The 26,016-nt window shown below is 47.3% G+C and overlaps 1 protein-coding gene across 1 annotated transcript in view; it reads left to right on the forward strand.

The window, feature by feature from the left end:
• Window positions 1–26,016, forward strand: part of LOC149327269 (uncharacterized) — a 131,625-nt gene that overhangs the window by 31,832 nt on the left and 73,777 nt on the right. The gene's annotated exons all lie outside the window — the stretch shown is intronic.

Below are 26,016 nucleotides of genomic sequence, written 5' to 3' on the forward strand. Positions count from 1 at the left end.
ATACACCTCTCTTTATTTTTTTTGCGGACTACTTCCGTAGCCTTCACAGCGTTGCAGATGTACCTCGTCGCCATTGGCGGTCAGCTGATGACGGGCGTTGGTAGCGTTCCCTCGCGGTACAAAGCAAAATTTAATAATGCATAAATCACTCCGAAGCGCTTTAAATCCAAATCTAGCACACTATAAAATGCTTATAAAGGTGTATTAAGTGCATTATAAAATTCAACAAACCTCGTTTGTCTAATTGCACACGCAGTGCACTTGGTGGAGCGACACACAAATGAAAAGTGTACCGGCGGTTGGCTCACGTGACCCGTTCTTTGTAGACCGCCCAAGAAGCCGATGAGGTGGCGCCGATGTGATGATAAAGCACGGAATATATCCAGATAACCCAATGAAGTTGGAGGCGTGACGAGGGTGGGATTTTGTCTTGCTACCATTAGTTCACTCATCTGAGGGCGTCGCCAGAGCTCGGGAAGATTCCGAGTTTCAGCAAACTCGGGCCTTCCAGCATAGCGCCCTTGCAGTCCACATCAAAGTCAGCCACTATAACAAGCAGAATTACATAAGGATGATGTTTCGAACGGTTGGATCATAAGTGATAATTAAATTTTGGAAAGCGTTTCCCGACTAGCAAATTCGGCTATGTCTGGAGTAAAAAATAAAAAATATTCGCCTTTACAGAAGAGGTCTTCTTTCACATAGTATGTAGTGGGACGCCTGGAAAAAAATGAAAACTTCTTGCAAGAAAAAAAGTGGCAATCCTTAGTATCCTTGCTTATCAGGGCTTAAAATAGGCTCTTGTAGCTTATCCTAGTGGCAACCATATCCCTTTACCTTTTCTTTTTCAGCCCTTATACAGCGGGTTTATTCCAGCTATCTACAAGAAAGAAGTGGTCTCCGTCTTCTCCTATAACCACCACGTGAACCTAACAGCGATATTCGAATCCATGAATACTTTAGCAGAAAAGATGAAGTTTTCGGCTAGGTGCCTTACGAATGCATTAGAGCCGGTCAAGGCGTGCGTACTGTTTGGAATCAAGGGCTGAGCTAGTAATTGTAACGTATCCGTCAGCCATTAACCTATACCTTGAATATATTGCCTCGAATGCTTGTAGTGTTTGTTTGTTCATTCTTCAAAGCTGCCGGCACGCCGCTTTCTCGCTGTGTTGGTGATGCAAGACGCGCCTAGACTTATCTCAATTCATCGCATCCAGGCGGAGCCGATTCTACGTTGTTCCAGAGTGTTCTGCTAGCTTTCCAAGCTTTGTCTCGAAAGTTCTCTATGACGGAGAGAGAGAGAGAGAGGGAGACTATTTAATAAAATACAGAGAATTTAGCCGGCATTTAAAAATCGCTGGCATGCTACTCTGCGTAGGGCGGGGAATTTGGGAGATAAAGACAGAAGGAAAGCAGTGTGGAAGAGGTAAAAAAAAACGAAGATAAAATTCGGCCATGAAATGGGCACTAAGGATGCAATGGCGAGTATTGATGTAACCTATGGAATGATGGAGTGCATAGTCCAACAAATGGGCTGACGAAGTACACTGCATGAAGAATGCATGAAGGTAACGTGCAAGTGAATTTAAACCTTATCGAGGTGTCCAATGTCTTTTAAATATGTGAATAGAAAGTTCATTGCAAGTCTCTGCTGCCTAAGGCAGACTAAGGGAACTAAAACTTTGTCCATTGTTAGGGGCACTGGGTTCATAGTACGCACGCTCGTCAGCATACGCAGGACACTCAAGCAAGATATGTTACACAGTTTCTATCGATGCGCAGTTCACCCAATGCGGACTGCTCATTTATCTAAAACGGTATCGCAAGCCGTTTGTATATGCAGCATTCAGACGAAGTCGATGATAAAGCGTTTCCAGATGTCGAGGAATTCTGGGTGAGAGTCCATATCCAAGATGTGGGTCGACTGTATGGAGAAATTGGTACTAATCTGTCGGCAAACTCCAAACCCGATACGTTTCTTCGGAAGCAAAACTTTTAGCCATTTGGGACGCATCAGATTTCGTGAAAAACGTTCGAATGTATCTCCGATGTTGATGGCCCTTACGGGCCGCTTCATCTGCTTTGTCATTACCCTGAATGCCACATTGAGCAGGTAACCACTGAAATGTTATGCAGTAGCCTGTGGCATTAGCTAAATGATGTAGATATCCGATGTCCAGGGAAACTGGCTGGAGATTCGTTTTCTTCAGCAGTTTGGCCAGGATCTGCAGAGATGCTTTTGAATCGGTGAAGATAACCCAACGGCAGCGGTTCGGCGCAGGATATAAGAAACAGCTTCGTTAATGCCGTGAAGCTCAGCTGTCGTAGAGGATGTCCTGCGCTGCAGCCGGTAAGAAAGGGCATGGCCTGTTGAGGGGACATAAAGGCCACAAGAAGAGGCTTCTTTAGTAGTTGAAGCAGCGGTGAAAATATGGGTGTGCTGCCTATATTAACCCGCTAAGTAGGCGAGAGTAGCTTGCAGAAGTGCTGCCTGTGGCATGCGGCTCTTTGCATTCACACCTGGAACAAACTTCTTCAGCTTTAGAGGAGAGAGTGTCCATGGAGGAAAGGCCAGAAGTAGTAGTTTCTGTGGCTGATTAATAGTAGGGATGGGCAGGAGCTGCACTGCCTGGCCAAAGCTAGAGTTGCTGTGAGTGAGGTGGACACGGTGCAGGAAGTGCCTCTGCCCTTGCAAGACATGGCGGAGATGGGTACGCATAGTTTCCTGGGCGGCAATCACCTCTAGTGGGAGACATCCTGACTCCGCTCCTGTTCCTGATGCAGAGGAACCCTTTGGGAGGCGAAGGCATATTCGCAGGCAGTTGTTCAATGCGGCAAGGAGAGTCTTATTGCTTGATGTAGATAATCTTTGAAACACTGGTAGACAGTAGTGCTCTTTAAAAAGAGCACGGCTGAGAGCGGCGGGCATTATTGTTCGACGACCGCCGAGTACGTGTGTTGCTACGCCGCCACCGAGTGATTCAGTTCTTTGCGGACGCAAGACAGCCGCAGTAAAGAATTTCGTTTAGGATACATTCTCGCTGTTTTCCTGTTCACCGGACTGCAGTCACCACTACGTGACATCCGGTGGTGGTGCTGGTCGTTTACAGTCCCCACCGATCCTCGCACACCTTTATGACAACGCGGAGACTGAAATTCATACCGACGCAAGTATTGTGGGCCTAGGCGCTCTCCTCGTTCAGCAAAATTGACAGTGTGGAGAAAGTCATCGCATAAGCTAGCCGTTCCCTGTCTTAAGCCGAGGCTAATTCATCGATAACCGAGAAGGATTCCCTTGCCATCTTCTGGGCTACGTCGATATTCCTCCCCTACCTGTACGGACGACCGTTAAAAGTGGTCACCGATCACCACGCACTGTGCTGGTTTGCCAGTTTGAAGGCCTCCTCCGGCTGCCTCGCTCGATGGAGCCGGCGCCTCCAGGAGTTTGACGTCACCGTCTTTTACAAGTCCGTTCGCAAACACTCTGAGTCCGACTGCCTTTCACGAGCCCCTGTAGATGCACCGCCGCTGGACGATGATGAGGACGCCCTCCTGGGACCCATCAACTCCAGCTATTTTGCACAACAGCCATGCTCAGACCCCGACCTAAAGCGCTTGATCGTGTACTTGGAAGGCAAGGTTTCTTCACCCCCCGCCTCGATCAAAAGAGGATTATTTTTGTTCTGTTTACAGACTGATGCCCTCGTGACGAAGAACTGTGCTGCGAACAAATCATCCTGCCTCCTTGTTGTACCTAAAAGTCTGCGCGCCGAAGTTCTTCAGGATTCCTACGACGAGCCGACAGTTTGACATCTCGGGTTTTCTCGCACCCTCCGCCGCATTCAAGACAAGTATTACTGGCCCCGACTGGCGGCCGATGCCGCACAATATGTGAAAAGCTGCCCAGATTGTCAGCGATGAAAGAACCCTCCCATCTGACAAGCAGGATTTCTAACCCCAATGAACCCACCTCAAAGCCCTTTCAGCAGATCGGCATTGACTAGCACGGCCCTTTCCCGAAGTCAACGTCTGGAAATAAATGCATCATCTTAGCGAAAGACTGCCTACCACGTTACGCCGAAGCAAAAGCCCTACCGAAGGGAACAGGAACAGAAGTCGCCAAATTTTTCGTGGAGTGCATTCTTCTGCGACACGGCACCCCCGATGTGCTCGTCACGGACAGAGGCAGTCACCACTACGTGACAATATGTTTACTTCTTGGTCACCACATATGAGAAGAAAGCCCACTAAGAACTCGATAAACTTACCTCAATATTGAGCTCTGATTGAGTTTAGATATTTTTTTTCTTACAATCTCTGGGGTAATAAAATATATGCGGTTTTGGCATCACCTAGAGTGCCCCCTCTGCTACATGATTCTATGCAATGGGTTCAGGAATTGAAATTTGCTCATTGCGTATTAAGTAATAAAAAGTTCAAGGATCGAACACAAGCCAATTTTCTTTTAGCAATAAGAGCTTCTCACAGATACAGCAAGATAAATATTGACAACTTTACCACCGTGGCGTAAATCGCGATATTCGGCAAAAGCACGAGCAAACCCGTAAATTGTTAGGATTGTTTACTCCTTCATTATTTTTCCTTTCTGGAAATGAGAAAGTTTTAACCAAGTGCAAGACAACTTCCGCGCATTTTGTTGCGAGGAAGCTAGAGCTAGACTTTTCGCTTTTTATTGTTATAAATTTCGCTTGACTACCTTTTGTATTCATTGAATAGTGCACTTTTATGTATTTCTGTAGAAACTGTACTGCTCACAGAAATATTGTCTTTCTTCGGTCACAAATAAAGTATATTTTGTGTTCGTTTTATGCTAGTAACAACAAATAATGTGCTCGTTAGAATTAGGGATGCCTGCGTATTAAGAGCTGTGCTTGAAGAAATATTGTCAGTGTAACAGCTAACTAACTGATCAATGATTAGTTAACTGATCAACTAATCATTTCAAAGATAACTGGTGAAGAACCACGAAAAACAAAGCCAAACGCATGAAAGCAAGAGGCGTGCTGCACGCGTATACTCTTCGCGCACTTAAGCGAATTTAGATATGACTTCACCTTCATGTCCAAATCAATTTATTTTTCAGTAAAAAGGTACGCGTCTCCCTTGTTTGCGCAAGACTACTCAAAGCAGCCCTCAAGAAAATAACGACTAAATCACTGCACTCTTCGCAGCGGCAATGTTTCCGAATGAAAACGCAACGTCACCACAGCAGAAATCTAGGGAGAGCCTATACTAAATGGCCGCACGCAATGGGAAGACGGTAGCAATCCAACTACCGCTGAGGACAAAGTGTTTATGTATACTTGCGCATGCTCGGTGGAACTGTAGAGGTGATGATCCTGTTCAAGTTTGCATATACGGTGTTGGTTTGTAAAGCGGAGGTAGGATATTCAGTATGTTTAAAATGTGCCCATTTATCTTAGAATATTAACAGTGGCCGTAGACATGCCACAAGTAAAGATACGCAACACGAAATAGCTCAATGTTCTAATAAGTTGTGACCACGTTCCGCCACAAACCAGCACTTTCACTGCCACTTGCTGTCGCCGTTTTAGGCTTAACTGTCTTCCTTAATCCTACCATCTCGTGCAGTCGCCTCCAAACGCTTCTAACCATCCCCTCCTCTCCCCTTTTTTCTTTAGCTCTCTAATCTGCAAGTGCTTGCGTTATTTCGCGCCATATTTATGCGAGCCAGTCATCAATTTTGCCGCGTTTTAAAGCACTGCTCTTAGGCGCCCGTTCTGGGTTGAGCATCGTCGTCTTCGGCCTCGTGAGAGGCACAGAGAATGAGACGCATAGTGCCGGATGAAAGTACGTCGGGAAGGATGGAAGCCAACAAGGAGCAGAACGGAGGACGAAATACACTGATAGCGAAGAAAGCGCGTAGAGGAAAACTTTGAAGGAGTTACGGACAGGGTCGGCGGCATTTGCCTCCAGCACTGTGTGCTTCCACTGTTACGTAATCTTCCGCAGCAGGGGCTCCACTGCAGCTGCGTCAAGTTGTATGTTTGTGTCACTTGGCCCAAGCTGAGGCGTTCAGCACTGCTTATTTCTTCTCCAATCAGTCATAGTCGAAAAATATATGTTGTGACGAAATCTTTTTTAGAGTGTCGTAATCGACGCCCGATTTTTTTTTCACTTCTCGAGAGCCCTAAAAGCAAAGAATCGAAGCATCAAACAGAAGTACGAAGACCACTGCCCCAATGTTGCTGAGAGCGCGCAGGGAAACAATGCAACATGAGTTAGAGTGCACTTAAACCCTCGTTACTAATGCACGTTACCGATGCACTATGCGTCAGCTACTTTCCGTTCACTACGGCAACCTGCAGTTAATTTTGTGTACATCTAATTGCTCAGCATATGAATTGGATCTTTGATATCACCGCCGGAGATAATATTTTTCTAATCGCTTTAGCTGCCGCCAACGAATTGGCGGAGAACAAAAATTCAAATTACAGTTAAACCACCAACCTCGTCTCTGGAGGCACAATGTACGGAATCGCCATCTACGATGTGGAGCACGACGCCGAGCCCGCTGCTTGTCCCAAGTTCAACCTCACTGGCGGCCCCCTCAGACGTGTTAAGCTCACCAAGAATATCAAGGGTCACCACCGACGCCTAGGGACGACCACCGAAAAAAATCATAATGAGTGTTTGTCGTCAGCATATTAGAAGTATGCTGTAATTACCGCAGCTGTGTTTCATGCAAGCGGTAACGCGTATAGGGATGAACTTATATCCAAATAAAAATTGGATTTAACTTTTGCTAGCTAAGTGATGTTTGCAGTTGCAAAAAATTTTCTCGTTTTTCTTATAATTTATTTATATATTTATCTTCGAGTCCACTCAAATTTTCGTGAGCAGTTCATGGTGCATCAAGTGAATATTGACTAGTGTGAAAAGCTCCATGCAACAACGTGTGGCATCTGTTCATTCCCTATGCATTCTCCTTGACGCCATTAGACAACTGAAAAGTGTGACAGAAACATTATTTGCCACTCAGGAGATCCATGCAGTCAACAGGAAAGATACGCACCCATATGCACTGGACTCAAGACGACGCTGGGAACGCTACGCGTATAAAACTATACGAGCTTAGACACCAAGCTCCTAATATCAATGTACCCCGGCCTCCCTTTTGATGCACGCCCCACCCTCCCCATTTCAGCATTCTTCTTAAGGAAAAACACACGTGTCCTGGTTTGCCCATGCGTTTTCCCCCTCCCTCGAACCTAACGAGACCGGAGGAGAGATCCCTCAGAAGCATATGGACGGCGGCGGCCTTCACCGCATAGGTCACGTGCCGCTGGGGCTCACAAGTAGAGGCAGGGCCACCCATCTGCCTGAGGTGCTGCACACCGGCTGCAGAGCGGATGTCCGCCACCTCCTATGTACTTGTGCGGTTAACAGAACTTCAAGGACATGGATATGACTTGAAGTGGGACTAACGGCGACAAGGGAGGAGGAATTATCCAAGTGGCTTACCGAAAACAATAAGAGCACGAGTCTTCTCCAGTTCCAGCAAGAAAATACATTGCATTATTCTCTATAGCATATCCAAATTATGTATTTATGACGAGTGTAACGGAAGTTCAAAAAAAACTATTTAATTCATCTTACATCTTTTCAATACTTCATAGCACTTGTCCTCAACAGCAGTTGAAGGTATACCGCAGAATGAGTTTCCTCATGGTCTGGCTCGTGAAAAAATACCACCGGGCCCTCCGACTACCTGGCCAGCCCATTATAATCTCAAGGCAGGCCGCGCTACACACCGACCGGAGCGCCGCGAACACCGCACTTTGCGGCACATGCGACGAACCCTTCCCTCACCGCCTATTTCCTTTGCTGTGCCGACGCCACTCTTATTCGACAGGCACAGACTAACTCCCCTACCTACGAACTGTATTCCCACTATATCCTTCATAAACCGGGCAATCCCGAATGTCTCGTGTCCGCAGAGCATCCCTCAAACATTCTTACATATTGGTTACGCCCCCGCGCCACTAACTCTCCCAGCATACCTTCCTCGTACACCGTGTCTCCCTTCATTCACCTCACGTGGGCCCGGTGTACCGCTCCCCCAACCTCTCTGCAGCTCACCCTCTGGACGCTCCTCGCCGCCCACATCCGACACATCCAAGGGACACGTGGCCCTACTCCGCCACCGCCAATAAATAGCGCCCACCAAACGGGCTACTAAGAAAGCTTGGACTTGAGCTGAAAAATAAAAGTTCTCTCTGTCTCTCTCTCTCTCTCTCTAGTCGCTTAGCATACACTGTAATGCGATTTTTACTGTAACTTGTGAGTAGAGGTAACTGATACGCAGGGCTAACTTAAGATAGCGGTTGTCTTAGCAGCTTCGTTATGTTAATGAAAAGGGCAAAAGTCCTAATCCCTCTCGAGTACGACAATTTTTTCGCGCCAAATTTGATTTAGAAAACAACTACCTCGTGTTAAAATATTACAAAAGCACCATGAACTCCTAATAAAGAACCTTCTTTTTAACCCCCACGCATCAGCTTACCTTAGCGTCATTACTTAAAGAGGAGGAAAACACATGGATTCAATAAAACTGGTTCATCTACTCCTGCCTCACCGGAGGACGTAGTTCAGCGCCTCTATTCCCTCTAGATCTCGAAGGGCTCTTTGCTGAGCCGTTGCTGTGTTGAGGTGCTGCTGTTCATGAAAGCAGCTTTTTAGGAAGTTAGGTGGTTTAGGATCGGATAGAATTGGGATGTTGAGCCACTCCTAAGTGGAGTGTCAGATGGTTACTTCCGGACGGCCAATATAGCGGACCACAAAAATTTTTAAAATAATTAGATTAAGATTACTAAAGGCTGACGAGCTGCATCGAACTTTTGCAGCAATAGCATTGGGGTAGCTGACAGGTTATATGAAGGCTTTTTTTGTACAATTCGTCCATGCTTTGTTATTTTAACTGTAGCCACTAATGTCCACTTAAAATTTTGATTATGCTTAGTAACTCCTTGACCATACCAGAAAACTCCCTGAAATTTTATTAAGGCATTTTTGAAGAACTAAGGATCTGATTTGGATGACTTAACCCGTACGGAAATGTCATATCTGGTTTGATATGAAACAATCCAGATATGAACAAATAGGGAATTGGGCATATAAGGTCTTATATGAATATACGGGCGTATATAGCCTGATATGCCCAATTCCCTATATACCATTATCTGAATGGAACTCATATAAGGAAATATATGTATATATGGTCGTATATGTCCCGATATGCCCAATTCCCTATATATTCATATCATGACTGAACTCATATATGACAATATATGAATATATCTGGCTTATATGGCCTGATATGCCCAATTCTCTATATATTTATATCATGATTGAACTCATGTAAGAATATATCTGGCATATATGGCCTGATATGCCCAATTCCCTATATATCCATATCATGATTGAACTCATATATGGATATATCTGGCATATATGGCCTGATATGCCCAATTCTCTATATATCCATATAATGATTGAACTCATATATGGATATATCTGGCATATATATCCTGATATGCGCAATTCCCTATATATTCATATATGGATTGAACTTATATATGGAAATATATGTATATATGATCCTTATCTAGCCAGATATGTCCGATCGTTATATGACCATATCTGATGGAGCCCATATATGGGATTTCTATATATGGGCTTTATATACCCAGATACGGCCAAATCCGTATATAGCCATATCTGCGAACAATCATATATGGATGAATATACTTATATGGGCCATATATGGCCAAATATAGACAAATCTGTATATGTCCATATTTGGCTGGAACTTATATATGGAGCTAGTTCTATATACGAACATATACTGACAGATCTGCACATAACCTTACATACTTTTGGTTAAATGTTGAGGGGAAATTTCCCCTAAGGCGGAGCAGACTTCCAATAAGTCTTAATCACTTATTCGCCTCCATCCAAGCACAGTCATACACCATGTCCCCAGACCAGAACGAATCTTTTTACGAAAGTGCAACAGTTTCTGTGGAAGCTGTGTCGGCTCCCTTTGTAGCCGTGTGACTGCTTGGCGGAATGAAAATGAGTGATTATTCCCTTATTAAAACCTTATATGCTTTCATATGAAAATATATAATAAATGGCAGCCTATGTATATGTGCCCTCATACGGCGAGATCTACCGAAGGAGACGTTTACAAAAAAAAAACTGAAGAAATCCAACGATTTGCGGCGCGCTTCATCTGCAATCTCTGCAAGCACCTAGGCTCCCCTTCTCCAATGTTGCAGGCTGCTACTTTAGAACCACACCAGCATCACAGCCAGTATAGCTATTCTCATTCGAGTTCTGTTCTGCTCGCTCTCAGTGACTGCCTGCAACAGCCACGCGGCCTGCTATCACATTAGCCAATAAAGAGCGAACCTGGGGCGTGGCGCCTCCAACCAGTGATGGAGGGCGGCCAAACAAAAGATGTAATGAAATTAGTCACAATCATTGCAGAATGCTCTCATACATATGCCGTTATCGCCACATGCAGACGTAAGCGACTGTGCAGTACGTCCTTACCGCTACTACTTCAGATATGTAATAGAGCTTAAATTTTTGACGCAGATTTTTATTTTTAAACTTTAAGAGATACGTTCGTACTGTGTAGGGGGTTATACAGGATGGTTAACATTATGTAAGCTATAAACCTGATTTAATAGACGATTAAATAACTATTATTAACTAATGAACAATTTATTTTCATTCTAAGGGGCAATGTTATGTTGCGAAATTAAAGGCCGTCATCGTAAAAGGTGAGCCCCGTTTCTAACTTTTTTTTTAATTGGTATAGGGGTTTTAAATATCGAGCGCCAGATTTTACGCATTTCAAAGCTCGCTGAGTTGGTATACCCGCATTGAAAATGCATAAAACTGTCGGTCACTTTTTTATGCATCAAACACGGACACCGTTTGTGTATTTTATGATGCATAAAAAAGTTTCTGTGAATTCGGCGACGATACGACGCGTAGCGACGCGTTTATGAATATGCGAAGCGGACAAGGCAATTCACCGAGCTTGCAAGTGTTATGTTCAGTATTTCATTAACGATTACGAAAATTTAAAAGCTAAGGTTATCTTTTTTTATTGACGGCCTTCATTTTCGCGGTACAGACTTAATCCCCAAAATGAAATTATAAAAGCTGATTAGTTGACTGTAATTAATCAATTTTGAGATTATTGAGCTCTATTACGTATATAATGCCCGTCTTGCTGTACGGTCCACCTTCACTGACCACACCGACATATCTCTCGCACTTTGTAAATAAAAATCTGTAAACGTTAAAAAAATCCATCCAATACATCTCTAAGTGCTGCTTTAAATTGAAAAACCACTCGGTTTTATGCTTCTCTAAAGCTCCTGATAATCATATAGCATAGTTATATACCTCTCCCCAAAGTAACACAATTACCACACAGAAATTGCGCAGGAAATTTTATTGGGGCCCATTTAATGCTCTTGTGGTTCTATAGTTCAGTATGCTTCTTATCGTCGATGCTTTTCTTTTTCGCTCCTTATTTCGCTGAGTTTAGTGCCCACGGCCAGCAACAGCAGTTTTCCGGAGAGCTCCCACCCCTTCTTGGTCGGCAAGGCCGTTGTGTAGGCTGCGGGGCAGATAATTTAAAGCGATCATGATATAAATCTGACCAGAACTTCTGCACATGGCCACAGTAGCATAAGTCGAAGAATTATGCACTGAATCCGAGACACCCTACTGTAAAATGCATTGTGAGATATTAAAGGTGCCTTGTAACGTACATAAAGCATGGGTTTTTTATTCTTTGCATGCAGAGTAAGGGACATTGTGAGTCCTGAACGCGCAATGAGATCACCGAAATCATAATATTTGATATTTTAATCTTCGCTAGAAATGCTTGTTTCGAGCCGATGGTGTCGCAACGCGGCGGCCATTTGCGGCAGCGGAAATGAGGTGGCATACAGATAGGGCGCTGTCTTTCTCATTGGTTGGGCGTCCAGTTTGCATATTGTTCCTATATACTTGCGAAATGGATCCAAAATATTATGTCTCTGAGTACTGAAAGCTTTTCGCATGCCACAAAATCTAGAAAGAAGCAGGGAAAGCGAACGAAAACTAACAAGAATACAGCTAGGGGCGACACTTTCCATTCCGCTTCAAACCTTCGTGACGGCCAGCGCTGTTCAAAAAACGTTGGCTCAGACCAGAAAGCGCGCGCGTCGAGACCGGCCGTGACCATACCAAGACGGCAGCGAAAAAAAAGCCAGTCGACACACCTTGCCCAAAATTGTGAAGAGAAAGGCCGGACAGGAGACGGGAGTCGAGTTTGGGGGGAAGGGGGCTACCGCTGACAGCCTTACAGTCCGACTAAAAAAAAAACTTCGGGGAGCTTCCTTTGTCGTTGGTCGCCCCTGCCCTGACTACGGCGTCGCGTACACGGGGGGAAGACGCCGTCAAAATGCGCGGCTGTCTACAGCCCCGACAAAGCAACAACTGCATGCACGCTTCCGCTGCGTGTACGCTAGGCGCGGCTCTGATTAGTAGCGCCCAATCTCGGTACTGGGTGAGTAAAATGGGAGAGTGAAATGGGGTTTCGTCTGAGCTTTTCATTTCGAATTTCAGAGTGGAATAACTTTCGCTTGCATGCTCCGATTTCAATAATTATTTTTGCTCTGGTCTCTGGAACGCATGATGAATTTATTTAATGATATTAACTGGTACTGAGCAAATCATCGCGGTGCCCCTTCAAAAGCTTAGTCTCATGCTTTTTTTTTCGGCGTTTACCATTAAGGTTTCCTGGCACAACCGCCAACGGAAACAGGTATACGCCAATTGTTTCTGAAACACGGTGTTTCGCACTAACCACCCGAAATAAAACGCGTACCAGCTCTTCATTCCACTGCTCCTGCTTAGCTGTAGAGCGCAAGCCTTGTGGCAAATGTAATGGGGCCATTGTAACCTAATTAGATACGCAGAACGCCGCAATGCTGATCCCGTGTTAAAATAGAATTATCACTATTACTTACGACAATGAAAAGGGTTCAGTTCCTGATACTTGCATATGACAGAATCCATGACAGGTTGTTGTCTACGTCTCGTTACTTAGAAAATACATCCCTAACTAGCCCCGCAATGTGCTTAGCGAGGTTAGTCTATGTTTTTTGCGTTACACAATTCATATCATCCACTTGAACTACCGCTGGCAGGAACGGAACTCGGTGGCGGTAAAAAATGCGCTACTGAAAAATGAGAGATTACTCGCCGACTGCACATAGCCCAGCTTACAAATAAATCATGCATTATGATACCATTTAACTTAATTTACAGCCCTATCCACGAAAACTGCCGACAGCATTGACAAAGGTGAACAACAAAGCAATACGGGAAAAACAGTAAATTGTTGTTCAGGCTTACCTGAAATATTGACGATTGCAGGTTCACAGAAACCTTGGTATTTCCCGCTCACTTGCACCTTGGATCCTTCCGATGGCTCATCATCCCATGCATGCTTGGCGCAGGTCATTTTAACGACGTCAAAAGTGTATTCTTCCTCAAAACGCACAAGTGTGGCGCTGTACCATGATTTCAAAGGGAAAACAAGTGGATGCAACAACGGGTATAACCGGAAATTGCTCGCCCGGCAGGAAAGTGCGTAGCACACTGCAGAGTCCGGCTTCTAGCTCTGTGCAACAGACCGACAGTGAAGGGTGGCGCCACCAATGCCTTCCATAACAGCGCCACTAGCAACTGCTGCTCCTTGCACCGACCACTCAAGATGAGCCGTGCACCAACATCGCTGCTCTTGCTACAACTCTAGCCACTGCACTCTTGCTGTGTTGGAAATGGCACGGTAAACAAAAACGTGAAGAACTGAAGAAGCGAAGAAAAAGGACACCGCAAAAACAAGAAATAAAAAAGAGGTCTCTGCCGACGACAACACGGGGTTCTCAAGTGAACTCAAAAACAGACGGTGACGCACACAGCTTAGCAAGGGCGCACTGCAGGTTCCACTTAAAAGAGCCCTTTCCCTCCGACTACCGACAATTGACCGGGCCATAACCGGGCAGACCGGTTACCCCTCCCACTGTGTAGCTGCGCGTAGTGCGGTTTCTCTTGAAAAAGGCCAGTTTTGCACATGCTTTGTAGTGTTGCAAATCTGCACAGCGCGTGCTTTTTTCCTCCTTCTTGAACGCTGACGAAGAAAAAGCTTCTAGGAGAATTCTAGGGAGAGAAGCAGCTTCGCTACTACCTTCCTGCCCTTCCGGTCACCCGCCCCCCGAGTTCCCGATTCAAAGGCACGGTCGGAGACTGAAGAGAGCCAAGACGGGGCCGTGCGAGACAGGGAAAAGCAGACTAGTGTACAAAGCGACTAGCGCGTTCAATGAGCTCGAAAGAACAATTAGTGAAATTATGTGAAATGTAAGCAGCCTGAAACAACCTTAAGCCTCACCTCGATGGACTCTTCCGAGGCGTACACGCGAAGCGCCTATGCTGGAGCCTGTCTGCGGATGCGCGACGCGCGAGCGGGGCGCAGATATCTGTGCATGTCAGATATCGGCACCTGCGCAGGGGCGCTCGCGCACGCGTCAGAGCGGGGTCCGGTTTACAACAATGGGAAGACCGCGGGGCTCTCGGGGACTCTTTTCTTCATGGCTTGAAGCTCTTTCAGCCTCCCCTAAATTTTCTTGGAATCCTTGCAGCTCCCCAACCATCTCTTGTTCACGGCTTGACATTTTTTTCAGTCGGCTCGCGAGGGGGAGCGAGCCAGCACCAGGAGCATGGAGGTTCATGCCACTTTTCGACACCCGTCGCGGCGCGTGCTGGGAATTTTGACAAGGCCTGAGTGCTCCTCCCGTGACGTCACGAAAAGAGACCCATAGTCGCCGCCACTTATGGCGGAGTTTAAAGAATCGCGACTGGAATCAACTAGCAGCAATAAGCTTCCATTTATCAGTCCACATTTTTTCTTTAGTTAAAATACTGGAATGAATAGCAGACACTTTACGCGGAATTTATTTTGAGGCACTAGCCGCAAACCATCTCTGCAAAGATTGTTTAAGCACTGATGTCAGCACCTCTATCGCATTGCGCTTTCTCGTCTTTCTGAGTAGATGTTTTTCTTTATGCATTACTTGAAACGAATTTGCCAACTTGTCCTTTTTTCACCTAGTTTTATGAAGCACAGCGATAATGAAGAATTAAACACTCTCGATTAGCTTCACAACTGCGTATGTGTATTTTTATTGGAGATACATGTATTTGCTCCAACATCATATTTTAGATGAATGCGATCCCTTGAGGTGCTTGGCTTAGAAGTATAAGACGGGCATCCCGGAAACTTTGATGGGATTGCGCCTGGGGGAAGGCGCAGATGCGAAAGTAGTGCAGTGGTGGTGCGCCCTGTAATGCCTGTAACCTCGTCGATGTCGGAGGCCCCTCGCACGATGTCAGCCTCAATGAAGTGAAGCTCGCAAACCTATAAGGAAGTTAAATTTTTGTTTAAATATCAGCTGTAACTTGGAAAGAGTTTTCTTGAAAGTCTGCATTCGCTACCTTCAGTGTTAACCAGCTGCTTAGTTTAAATACATTTTTTTTTTACAATGCATGCGCTTAAGCTTATCATATTTTACAAAAGTAACTATTGTTTGAAAAAGTTTCGAGCATCTTACCCTGTAGTGCGGTGATACAACGAAGTTCTCTCGTGGTATTGCCCTAATCCAGGTGTTCTGTTCTTCTTCATCCCGGGGAAACTTGAAAACGTGGTTTTTGGGACTAGATTTGTAATTAGTCCGGCAATTGGGCACGCAGCACCTGTTAGGCATATCCTGGCAGAAGCGCAGTCCACATTCTACTCCAGCGATGGCAATAGAACGTCGTCTCGGACACAACCGCACGCGCAGCACGAGGTGTAGGCACAGTGTCATGCCGGGAAACCCGCCCGGATTCCAATTCTGCCGGCCGCTAACTTTCTCCTACGAGCGTCCCTTTTGACAAGCCCTGGTGCTGCGCCGCAAGGCACGCGCCCTAACGCTCCCTGACAAGCCACGATGCTGCGCCGTACGGCAGCGGAGTCCTAAGGAGAAGCATCTGCAAGCAACACGCCTGAACCTGTCGCAAGAGGCCAGACAGCGAGGCGCCAGATTCCTTCTCTCCCGGACGCCACCGCGCGCGGCAAAATTTGAAGCGGTTGGCCCGCGCGATCGCTGATTGGTCCTTTCGGACTGCCGTCGAGTGCTGCCTTTGGATTGGCCAGTTCTGAGGGGCCACCGTTCCTCAGGCTATATAAGCCCCAACGCTGCAGCTTGGAAGGGTGTGACGGAGTGACCGAGTGACCGACCCACCGTGAGTCGAGTGCTGCTCACGAGTGGAGTCTGATGGTGTGACGTGCTGGTGTCTCGCTGATCGTCGCTGTGCGAGAACAGTCGCGGTGTATAGCTCTCGGCCCCCGTGCCGATGTTGAACTATATTATGCCCTGTACATAATGTATAAAGCATTTTCTTAGTCTCACCGACGCCTGACTCGGAGTCTTCGCTACCGCTAAGAGAGCTGGCAACGCTCAGTCACGAAACGGGTGGCGAGCGCAACGGGACCACCTCTATGACACAACATTGGTGGCAGCGGTGGGATCGACCGACATCAGCTACCTCGGCGCGGTGAGTGCCTGAAGTTTTCCTCAAACGCCAGACTTTCTCTAACACAGGTTATAGTAGCTTAGAGAAAGAATTGGTGCAGCATTGTGTCAACCTTGTGTGTTTCAAGCCTAGGAAGAGTGTTTTGAAAACCAAGGGATGCTGAAGGGGTAAACAAGGCAGTGTGAGAAATGCTTGCGCGTGTCTAACTAGTAGTGATATAGTAGTGTACGGCAAGTAGTTTCTAAAAAGGCAAACAGCAAGAGCCAGTGTGAACGATGGAGAGTTACAAGGTTAAAGAACTTCTCCAAATTTGTGAGGAGTTGGGCATTGATTTGGGCTCAACAAAAAGAAAGAAAGCGATGCTTGAGGTCATGAGGACTGCGGACGTGACGGCTGAGGAAGCCGAAGAGGCCTGGGCTGATATCAATGAAAGGCGTGAACGGGAGGAAAAGAGAGAAAAGGAACGTCGCGAGGAGGAGATGCGGGAGCGCCAGGCGCTTAGAGAGCACGAGGTTAAAATGAAAGAGCTGGAGCTCCGAAAAACCTCGCCAGCGCCTAGTCTTGCTTCGACGACGGTTCCCTCTAACACTCCAAAAATACGCGACCAACTGCCGCCCTTTGTAGTCGGCGAGGATATGGCTAAATACCTCGTTAAATTTGAGCATGTGTGCGAACGGAATGACATTGAGCGATCCCTCTGGGCACAGAATCTGTTAGCCTTGCTTCCCGGGGAGGCATCTGACGTGATAACTTGCTTATCGAAAGAGGCGTTTGAGAGCTACAGTGATGTGAAGGAGGCGCTATTGCGAAAGTACAAACTGTCGCCCGAAGCTTTCCGGCAGAGGTTCCGGTATGCACAGAAAGGCAGGGAGTCACATGTTGACTTCGCGTTTCGTCTAAAAGCCGACCTGGTTGAATGGCTGAAAGGCGAAAAGGTTTACGACGACCGCGATAAAGTCGTCGAATGCATCGCGTTAGAACAGTTCTACCGTTGCATTGATGAGGATGTCAAGCTCTGGCTGCAAGATAGGCTAAAGGAGGTTAAGCTAGACAAGGCAGCAGAATTAGCTGGAGAGTATTACCTCCGCCGCAGCTTGCACAGCAGGGCAGTACGTGTAGAAAAAGCAGATAAGAGAGACGGGTTTTCAAGGAAGCCCGATGAACGGAAGCAAATCAAGCGTCGCGAGTTTCGGAAAGACGAGTCCCTTACCAAAGAAACTGTGAAGGAAGGGCAGAATGCATCTCAGAATGCTAGCGACGGTCTCAGGCAGCGAAACGATGGGAAACAAACAAAAACATGCGACTGTTGGAGCCATACATGCAGGAAATTAAAGTAAACGGCAAGAAGTGCAGAGCACTTCGGGACTCGGCAGCAACTATGGACGTCGTCCACCCGTCTTTCGTCTCCTCTAGTGACTTTACAGGAGAATGCGCTTGGATACGGCAAGTGGCCGAGGATGAGAGTGTCTGCTTACCGATCGCAGCGGTCATCATTGAAGGAGAGTTTGGAAAACTTAACACAGAAGCCGCTGTGTCTGCCGCCCTTCCGGAGCACTTTCCCTACCTGTTCTCGAATAGCTCGGAGCAGATGCTGAAGGATCAGGGCAAATCATTCTTTGCCGACGTGGCGTACATGGCCCTCACGCGATCCAAAGCGCGCCAACTGTCGAGGGAACTGGACTTTGAGTCGGTGAACGAACAGCCGTGCGGCACGCGGAGCGATCAAGGTAACTTGAGTGGCGGGCAGACACGGGAGATGCAGAGCTCGGAGACTGGCTTGGGAGAGCGCGGTTTGGACGAGACTGAGAGTGATACGTGCACTGCTAGCCGCGATGTAGACACGACGCCGCAGTTAGGCGACGCGGGCTCCATACTCGCTCCGGTTTCCGCCAGCTGGCAGGAGCTGGCCGCAGTTAAAAAGGAAACGCTCATTCGCGAGCAGCAGCAAGACTGCTCAATAGCCGATCTGATGAAGAGCGTCAGACTGGGAGTGGAGAAAAAGAGGGTTTCATTTTACGAGAGATCTGGCTTATTGTATCGCTGCTACACCGATAAGCAGGGTCGCAAATATGAGCAGATTTTGATCCCTCGAAAATATCGCTGTCAGTTACTGGAACTCGCGCACGAAAATGCGTGGGCAGGGCATCTTGGCTTAAAAAAGACCAAGGCTAGATTGGCTCAGGAGTTTTATTGGCCGTATTGTTGGAAGGATGTCGAACAATTCGTGCGATCTTGCGAAACCTGCCAGAGAGTGGGCAAATCCACTGACAAGTGGAAGGCGCCGATGAATTTAGTGCCAGTCATAACAGAACCTTTTCGGCGACTGGTAATTGATATTGTAGGTCCTCTGCCAGAATCAACGAACGGGTGTAGGTATGTTCTGACGGCCCTGTGCGTCGCGACCAAGTTCCCGGAGGCGGTACCACTTAAGGAGCTAAATTCTTCCCAGGTCGTGGACGCTCTGCTCTCAATGTTCGCACGCGTCGGGTTCCCTTCTGAGATCCAGTGCGACAATGGCAGCGTCTTCACCAGCTGCCTAACTTCTACCTTTTTGGAAAGATGCGGCATTAAAGTGGTGCACAGTTCTATCCATCACCCGCAATCTAATCCAGTAGAGCGAATGCATTCGGTGCTGAAGCGCATATTGAGAGCCCTGTGCTTTGAGCGTCGCTGTGACTGGAAGGCCTGCATTCCCGCCGCTATGTTCGCCTTGAGGTCTGCTCCCCATGAGAGCACAGGCTTTAGCCCCGCGGAGCTCGTGTATGGCCGAAGCCTTAGAACTCCGCTGCGCATGTTGCGAGAGTGTTGGGAAGGCAGTGATGACGACCCAAATGTAGTCTCCTACGTCCTCGACCTTCTTCAGAGGCTCGGGAAAACAAAAGATATTGTAGAGAGGCACATGAAGGCGGCGCAAATCTTGTCAAAGGGATATTACGACAAGTCAGCAAAAAAACGCACCTTCGAAGTGGGTAGTCAAGTGATGTTGCTGCGTCCGTCGAAGAAAAACAAGCTCGAGGTTCACTGGGAAGGACCCGCGAAGGTTGTATCGAAGCTTTCCGATACCAACTACGAAGTGAAATTAGGGAGACGGCCCAACAAAATTTATCACAGCAACTTGATGAAGCCCTACATTCAGCGTCACGCGATTGTAAGCATGACGATAAATGCTGCCAATGAGGAAGGGGCGGAAATCCTGACGACAGCTGACATGAAAGATTGTGGTTTAGAGCTAATGTTAGAACAGCTGACTTTGGACGCGCGTCTAAGTACCACCCAAAAGGAGGATTTAAAGGGAATAGTTTCCGAGTTTAAGGAGGTTTTTTCGAACCGTCCCGGAAAGACCACGGTCTTAGAGCACGACATCGAGCTAACATCTGAGCAACCGATCCGCAGTAAACCGTATCGTTGTTCACCCGTGCAGAAAAAAATCATGGCTGAGGAGATTCAGCGCATGCGTGACTTGGGGGTTATAGTGCCAAGTGAGAGCGACTACACATCGCCCCTGATACTTGTCCAGGTTCCGGGAAAGGATCCGAGGCCATGCGTCGATTATCGGCGTCTGAACGCGATCACCCGAGATCAGACATATCCGATACCGAACCTAGAAGAAAGAGTGGAGACGGTGTCGAAGTCAAATTATATATCTACGCTGGACCTCGTGCGAGGCTATTGGCAAGTACCCCTTACGGAACAGGCTAGCCGTTGTGCCGCGTTCGTTTCCCCGTTCGGAACCTTCCGCCCACTCATGCTGAGCTTCGGACTTAAAAACGCGCCGTATTGTTTCTCTAGCCTGATGGACAGAGTGCTTCATGGTTTGGGCGAGTTTGCATTGCCATACCTCGACGATGTTGCCATCTTTTCGGACACTTGGGAAGAACATCTTGAGCACTTGCGAGTTGTATTGTGCAGGTTGAAAGAGGCAGGCCTCACTGTGAAACCAGCTAAATGTCACCTAGGTTGCGGTGAGGTGACTTATTTGGGCCATGTGGTGGGGCGCGGCCGGCGTAGACCTTCAGACATCAAGGTAGCCGCTATTGTAAACTATCCCCGGCCAACCACTAAGACGGATATAAGGGCTTTTTTAGGTTTAGCTGGATATTACCAACACTATGTGAGAGACTACTCTGACCTTGCCAGCCCGCTAACAGACGCGCTTCGAAAATCGGAGCCCGTTAAGGTGACGTGGGACTCGAAGAAAGAAAATGCGTTCCAAATGTTGAAACAAGCATTGAGCCATAAGCCGGTTCTAACGGCGCCAGACTTTTCGAAACGTTTCATCGTTCAATGTGACGCGAGTGATCGCGGAATGGGAGCGGTGCTATGCCAAGAAGATGCTAGTGGTCATGAACGACCAATTTTGTATTTGAGTCGAAAACTAAGTTGTAGGGAAGAGGCATACAGCACCTCTGAAAAAGAGTGCGCCTGCCTTTTGTGGGCAGTTCAGAAGCTGGCTTGTTATGTCTCCGGTTCTAAGTTTGTTGTGGAAACGGACCATTGCCCCCTAACCTGGTTAAGTAACATGTCGTCTAAAAGCGGCCGTTTGCTTAGGTGGAGCATGACCCTCCAGCAGCACAATCTCGTTGCCCGCTATAAGAAGGGAAGGTTGAACGCGAACGCCGATGCTCTAAGTCGTGCATTCTAGGCCTCGCTTCTTTCAGTGACCTCCTCGTTACTTACCTTCTCTCGCTTTGCAACAAACTGTCATGTTCGAAGGAAGAAAGGGGCAAAAATGAATGACCTCATTTGCTTCCTCAGTAGTGTGTTTTCGGTCCAAATGATTTCAAGTGGACCAATCTGATTTTCATTATTATTGCTGATTATTAAGCGCTCCTGCTATTTTCATGTGTTGATACTTTGCAAAATGGTTGTTTGAACCTTGTGTACCAGATCGTACACATGCCTCTTGTTGCAGCGGGAATAAATGGGGACAGCAATTTAGTTAGGTTAATTTGGATTATGGCTTCGTCTGGTGTTTGATGGGAGACAGAGGGCACTTGCTTGTGTTGGGTGTTGCCTTTTGCCGGTCGGTTTTGTAGTCTGCAGAACGACCAACCATGACCAGTGGCGAGAAGCAAGGGGATCGGAACGACCTCAGCGAAGCTGGTCGAGGTGCCTTGGCGACAACGAGGTCAACAGAGCTCCTGGCCTGCGAGTGGGACCTGGTGCTCGTGAAGTTACCTGGACTGGACGTGAACTTGGAAGAGCCTGACGAAGATGCGCGCCTGGCATCCGAGCCACGTGGAAGCAGCTCGTCTTCCCGGCGCCTTATCTGATGGCGGGGATGCTGTCATGCCGGGAAACCCGCCCGGATTCCAATTCTGCCGGCCGCTAACTTTCTCCTACGAGCGTCCCTTTTGACAAGCCCTGGTGCTGCGCCGCAAGGCACGCGCCCTAACGCTCCCTGACAAGCCACGATGCTGCGCCGTACGGCAGCGGAGTCCTAAGGAGAAGCATCTACAAGCAACACGCCTGAACCTGTCGCAAGAGGCCAGACAGCGAGGCGCCAGATTCCTTCTCTCCCGGACGCCACCGCGCGCGGCAAAATTTGAAGCGGTTGGCCCGCGCGATCGCTGATTGGTCCTTTCGGACTGCCGTCGAGTGCTGCCTTTGGATTGGCCAGTTCTGAGGGGCCACCGTTCCTCAGGCTATATAAGCCCCAACGCTGCAGCTTGGAAGGGTGTGACGGAGTGACCGAGTGACCGACCCACCGTGAGTCGAGTGCTGCTCACGAGTGGAGTCTGATGGTGTGACGTGCTGGTGTCTCGCTGATCGTCGCTGTGCGAGAACAGTCGCGTTGTATAGCTCTCGGCCCCCGTGCCGATGTTGAACTATATTATGCCCTGTACATAATGTATAAAGCATTTTCTTAGTCTCACCGACGCCTGACTCGGAGTCTTCGCTACCGCTAAGAGAGCTGGCAACGCTCAGTCACGAAACGGGTGGCGAGCGCAACGGGACCACCTCTATGGCACAACAACAGTCAACGTCTAGAAAAAAATGTGCGTTCGGAAGCATGTCGCGACATGCCGCGACTTTCCCCGAGGCAGTGAAAGGAGTGTCACGTGTTTCCAGAACCGATCGCATTGTCGTCTCCTTCGTCCCCCACTCTGACTTCTCGGTACAGGTGCGCTTAACCATTGTGTACCTTCCAGGCCTCATTTTCAACACGAGTGCGCCGCTCGTAGCTTCGAGACGTGCTGCACGGAACTTCTATGTGGGCCTCTTTCGCGTGACGTAGCTCAGGGGGGGGGGGGGAAGGAACAGCCAGCAGGCCTTTGGGCGCGCAGGCCCTTCGCGTGTACGCCTTGGAAGTGTCCATCGAGGTGGGGCTTTATATCGCGTGTATCTTTATCAACATAAATATAACTAACGATACCCCTGCTGCATCGTGTTTTCGGATCACTCTGTAGGACGTATTATGTAAACTGAACCGAATAAATATTTCGTCCTATCTACATGAACCAAAGAGAGGCTTGATTGAGACCTGTTTTATTCGAAGTGATTGTTAAAGCGAATTTCGAAAATCGCTAGCTCTCTGCTCCTTGTGCTGGACACTGCGCAGTGAATTCGACCATACATCACGGCAGATAAATCACAAAGGTCCCAATCGCCTATCCTGAAGATTGATACGATGCGCAGCTTGACGTTTGCATTCGCTCGCAGATTTAGCATCTGCTTGTTCCGCAGATTCGGCACCCCATGCGTGAGCGGTCTTCTCTTCTTGAATGCCTATACTAGCTGCCCGTTGTTGCACATAATCACGTCATTTTACATGTTTGTTGCTTTAGGACAGGGTGGATTACGGGAACGTTTCAGCTGGTTATCAAAGGGAACGGCGCGCCTTCTCTATCAAATATGTAGCTAGTCAAACGGCAATTTCCGTTTTGGACAAATAGGTTTCATGAGTTTTTTTGCACACATAAATGATGTTGTGAAGGTGTGGTTTCACAATTTATATTAAGAAATGATTAGCGGTACACCACAGCTGTTTCTGTATGCAAGTTATTCGGCCAAGCGGCCGTATAGTGTGGTGGAATTATCACCGTTAATTTCCTAACAAACCTCTTAAAATTCTAATTACTTGTTGAAGCTTAAGTGAATGTTCTTGTGAAAACATAGGCAGTCATGGTGTTAGGGCGTTATCTTAGCCTGAATTTTTCAATAAACGACGGTGTTCTGAGGTATCTTCAGTGTCCGGTTAAATCGACGTGATTACGACCTGACTAGAGTGACCAAGGGCGCCAAACTTTTCCCTGGTGTGATGACCAGGTGCATCTCGTGATGTTTCTTCGATTTCTCTTGCCTAGAATGAAATAAAACACTTTTCAGCTTCATCTAGTGCTCGTCGTCATGAAGACACAAAACTCAGCAACAAATGCCTTCTACCAGGGAACAGCAGTTAGCAAACTTCATTGGAAAAATTAGATCGCTGATATATACTGTTTTGTATGCATAATTGCCCTGATTGGGTCGGAATTTTTTTTTTTTTTTGGGGGGGGGGATTTGTGTTCGCTGTACTCCATTGCAGCACACAGCAACATGTTGTAGTTCTTTAAGGAGAAGCAGAAGGCTGAAACGGCTATAAAAACCGAATTGCCTGATATGAGGGTCGCTTTTCACTCCAAAGTTGAAGACGGGGATCGTCATTATCGTCATCCGTGATCAATTTTACAAGAGAAAGAACCCTCCCATCGACCGCCGATTAGCTGTTGAATTGAGTCGGGCAGGGTCAGGCTACCCTTGATTTTTGTCACATCTGCTCATCAGACATTCCATAAGCTTTGATTCTGACTCGCTGCCCTTGGAGTCCACTCTGCCACTCTGAACGCCGACGTTTGTTCGGCTCGTTACTTGGCCACCCTAAGCTCATTTTTCCGCATTTTGTTAGTGCTAAGATATGGATGACACCAGTTTCTTCTGTAATACTCTAATCGTTCCCCTTGACGTTATCGCTAGTATTTTCCTTGCCATGCCCCATGCGTGCTACACGGCTGCTTGAAATCCCGTCGAACCGATCGCCACTCGAGTCGACAGAGCTTTGCGGAAAATGAGAAAAAGATATCTTAGCGGAAAGTTGAGCACTCCGAGGCTCTTCGGCGTCCGGCCGACATTCGACGGTTTCAAATGCTTATGAAATGCGAACAGAGACCGCCCCTGTCATTGGCGGTGGCCGTTATCTTGCCTCAGAGCCGCGTCCCGCAACTGCTTCGGCCCTCTTGATTTCGACATCTGCTGCTAACTTTTTTCTTCTCCTCTTTTTTTTAGCACACTGCTTGCGTTGTCGCTAATTTAGTGCTTCAAGTTAATGACTCGTCATTCAGCATTTATAGCGTGCGCGTGAAATTTCAGCGGGAATACACAAATGTCGACTGCACTGCAGTACCACCGTTGTCTGCATACCTGTTATCATTTGTATGGCATAAAACGCAAGCTATGTTAAATATTCTCTGTCTGATGCGCGGATTGTAACTATGCTTGTTTACACAGCCTGATCACTGCAAGAAGACCGGATGATTGCGATGAAACACTTGATAGCCGGAGAACTGGCGCTTCCCGGTCGTGGTAGATCCGCTTTCTTCCATACCACAAATACTCCGCGCTGAACTGCTTTATCCAGAAGCATGTTCGACGATTTATCACATCAAGGAAAATGATCTCATTTCTTATCCACGAGCGGCGCCAGTGGTCGACTGTTGACGGCTCCCTAAAGCAATGCTCGGCATGCCTGGTGACACCGGCGCTTCCCGCTCGTTCTATTCGTCCTGCGATATCAGCAATCCTCCGCTAAGGGTTGCAGTTTCCAAAACTTCACTTATGACCATTTGCATCCCCCAAAACTTGTGTATTCGCTCTCCACAAAAGCCCAGACCACATACGCGAACAATGAGAACTAGCGCTTATTCGTCGAAAGCAAGGGTCTCATCGAAGCAGCTCATGACGGCGCTGGAGAGCTCGGAAAGCGCCGTGATATGATCAGGTTGCGTGCACAATGGACTTCAATTCAAGAGACAAAAGCTATCTTTCTATGATTTAGTATTTTTTGCGGAAATATGGGGTGTCATCATACTAAGAAGCAAACAGAATGAGCGTGAGCGTCCACACGCATATTGCCTTCTTTTTCTACATTGCAGAGAAGAGAAGTTACTTCACAAATTAGGTGCAATACTGAAAAATTCTCAACTAATTAACTGGCTTGCGGCTTATCTTGAGAACAGAGAACAATTTGTTGTTTTTAATGACCACCATTCAGAACGACTTTCAGTTGGCTCTGGCGTCCCGCAGGGCTCGGTGCTTGGGCCTCTTTTGTTTCTTTTGTTCATTAAT

Source organism: Amblyomma mixtum, chromosome 10, assembly GCF_055824585.1.
Source record: "Amblyomma mixtum isolate Tamu chromosome 10, ASM5582458v1, whole genome shotgun sequence".
In the NCBI taxonomy this organism is placed as follows: Eukaryota; Metazoa; Arthropoda; class Arachnida; order Ixodida; family Ixodidae; genus Amblyomma; species Amblyomma mixtum.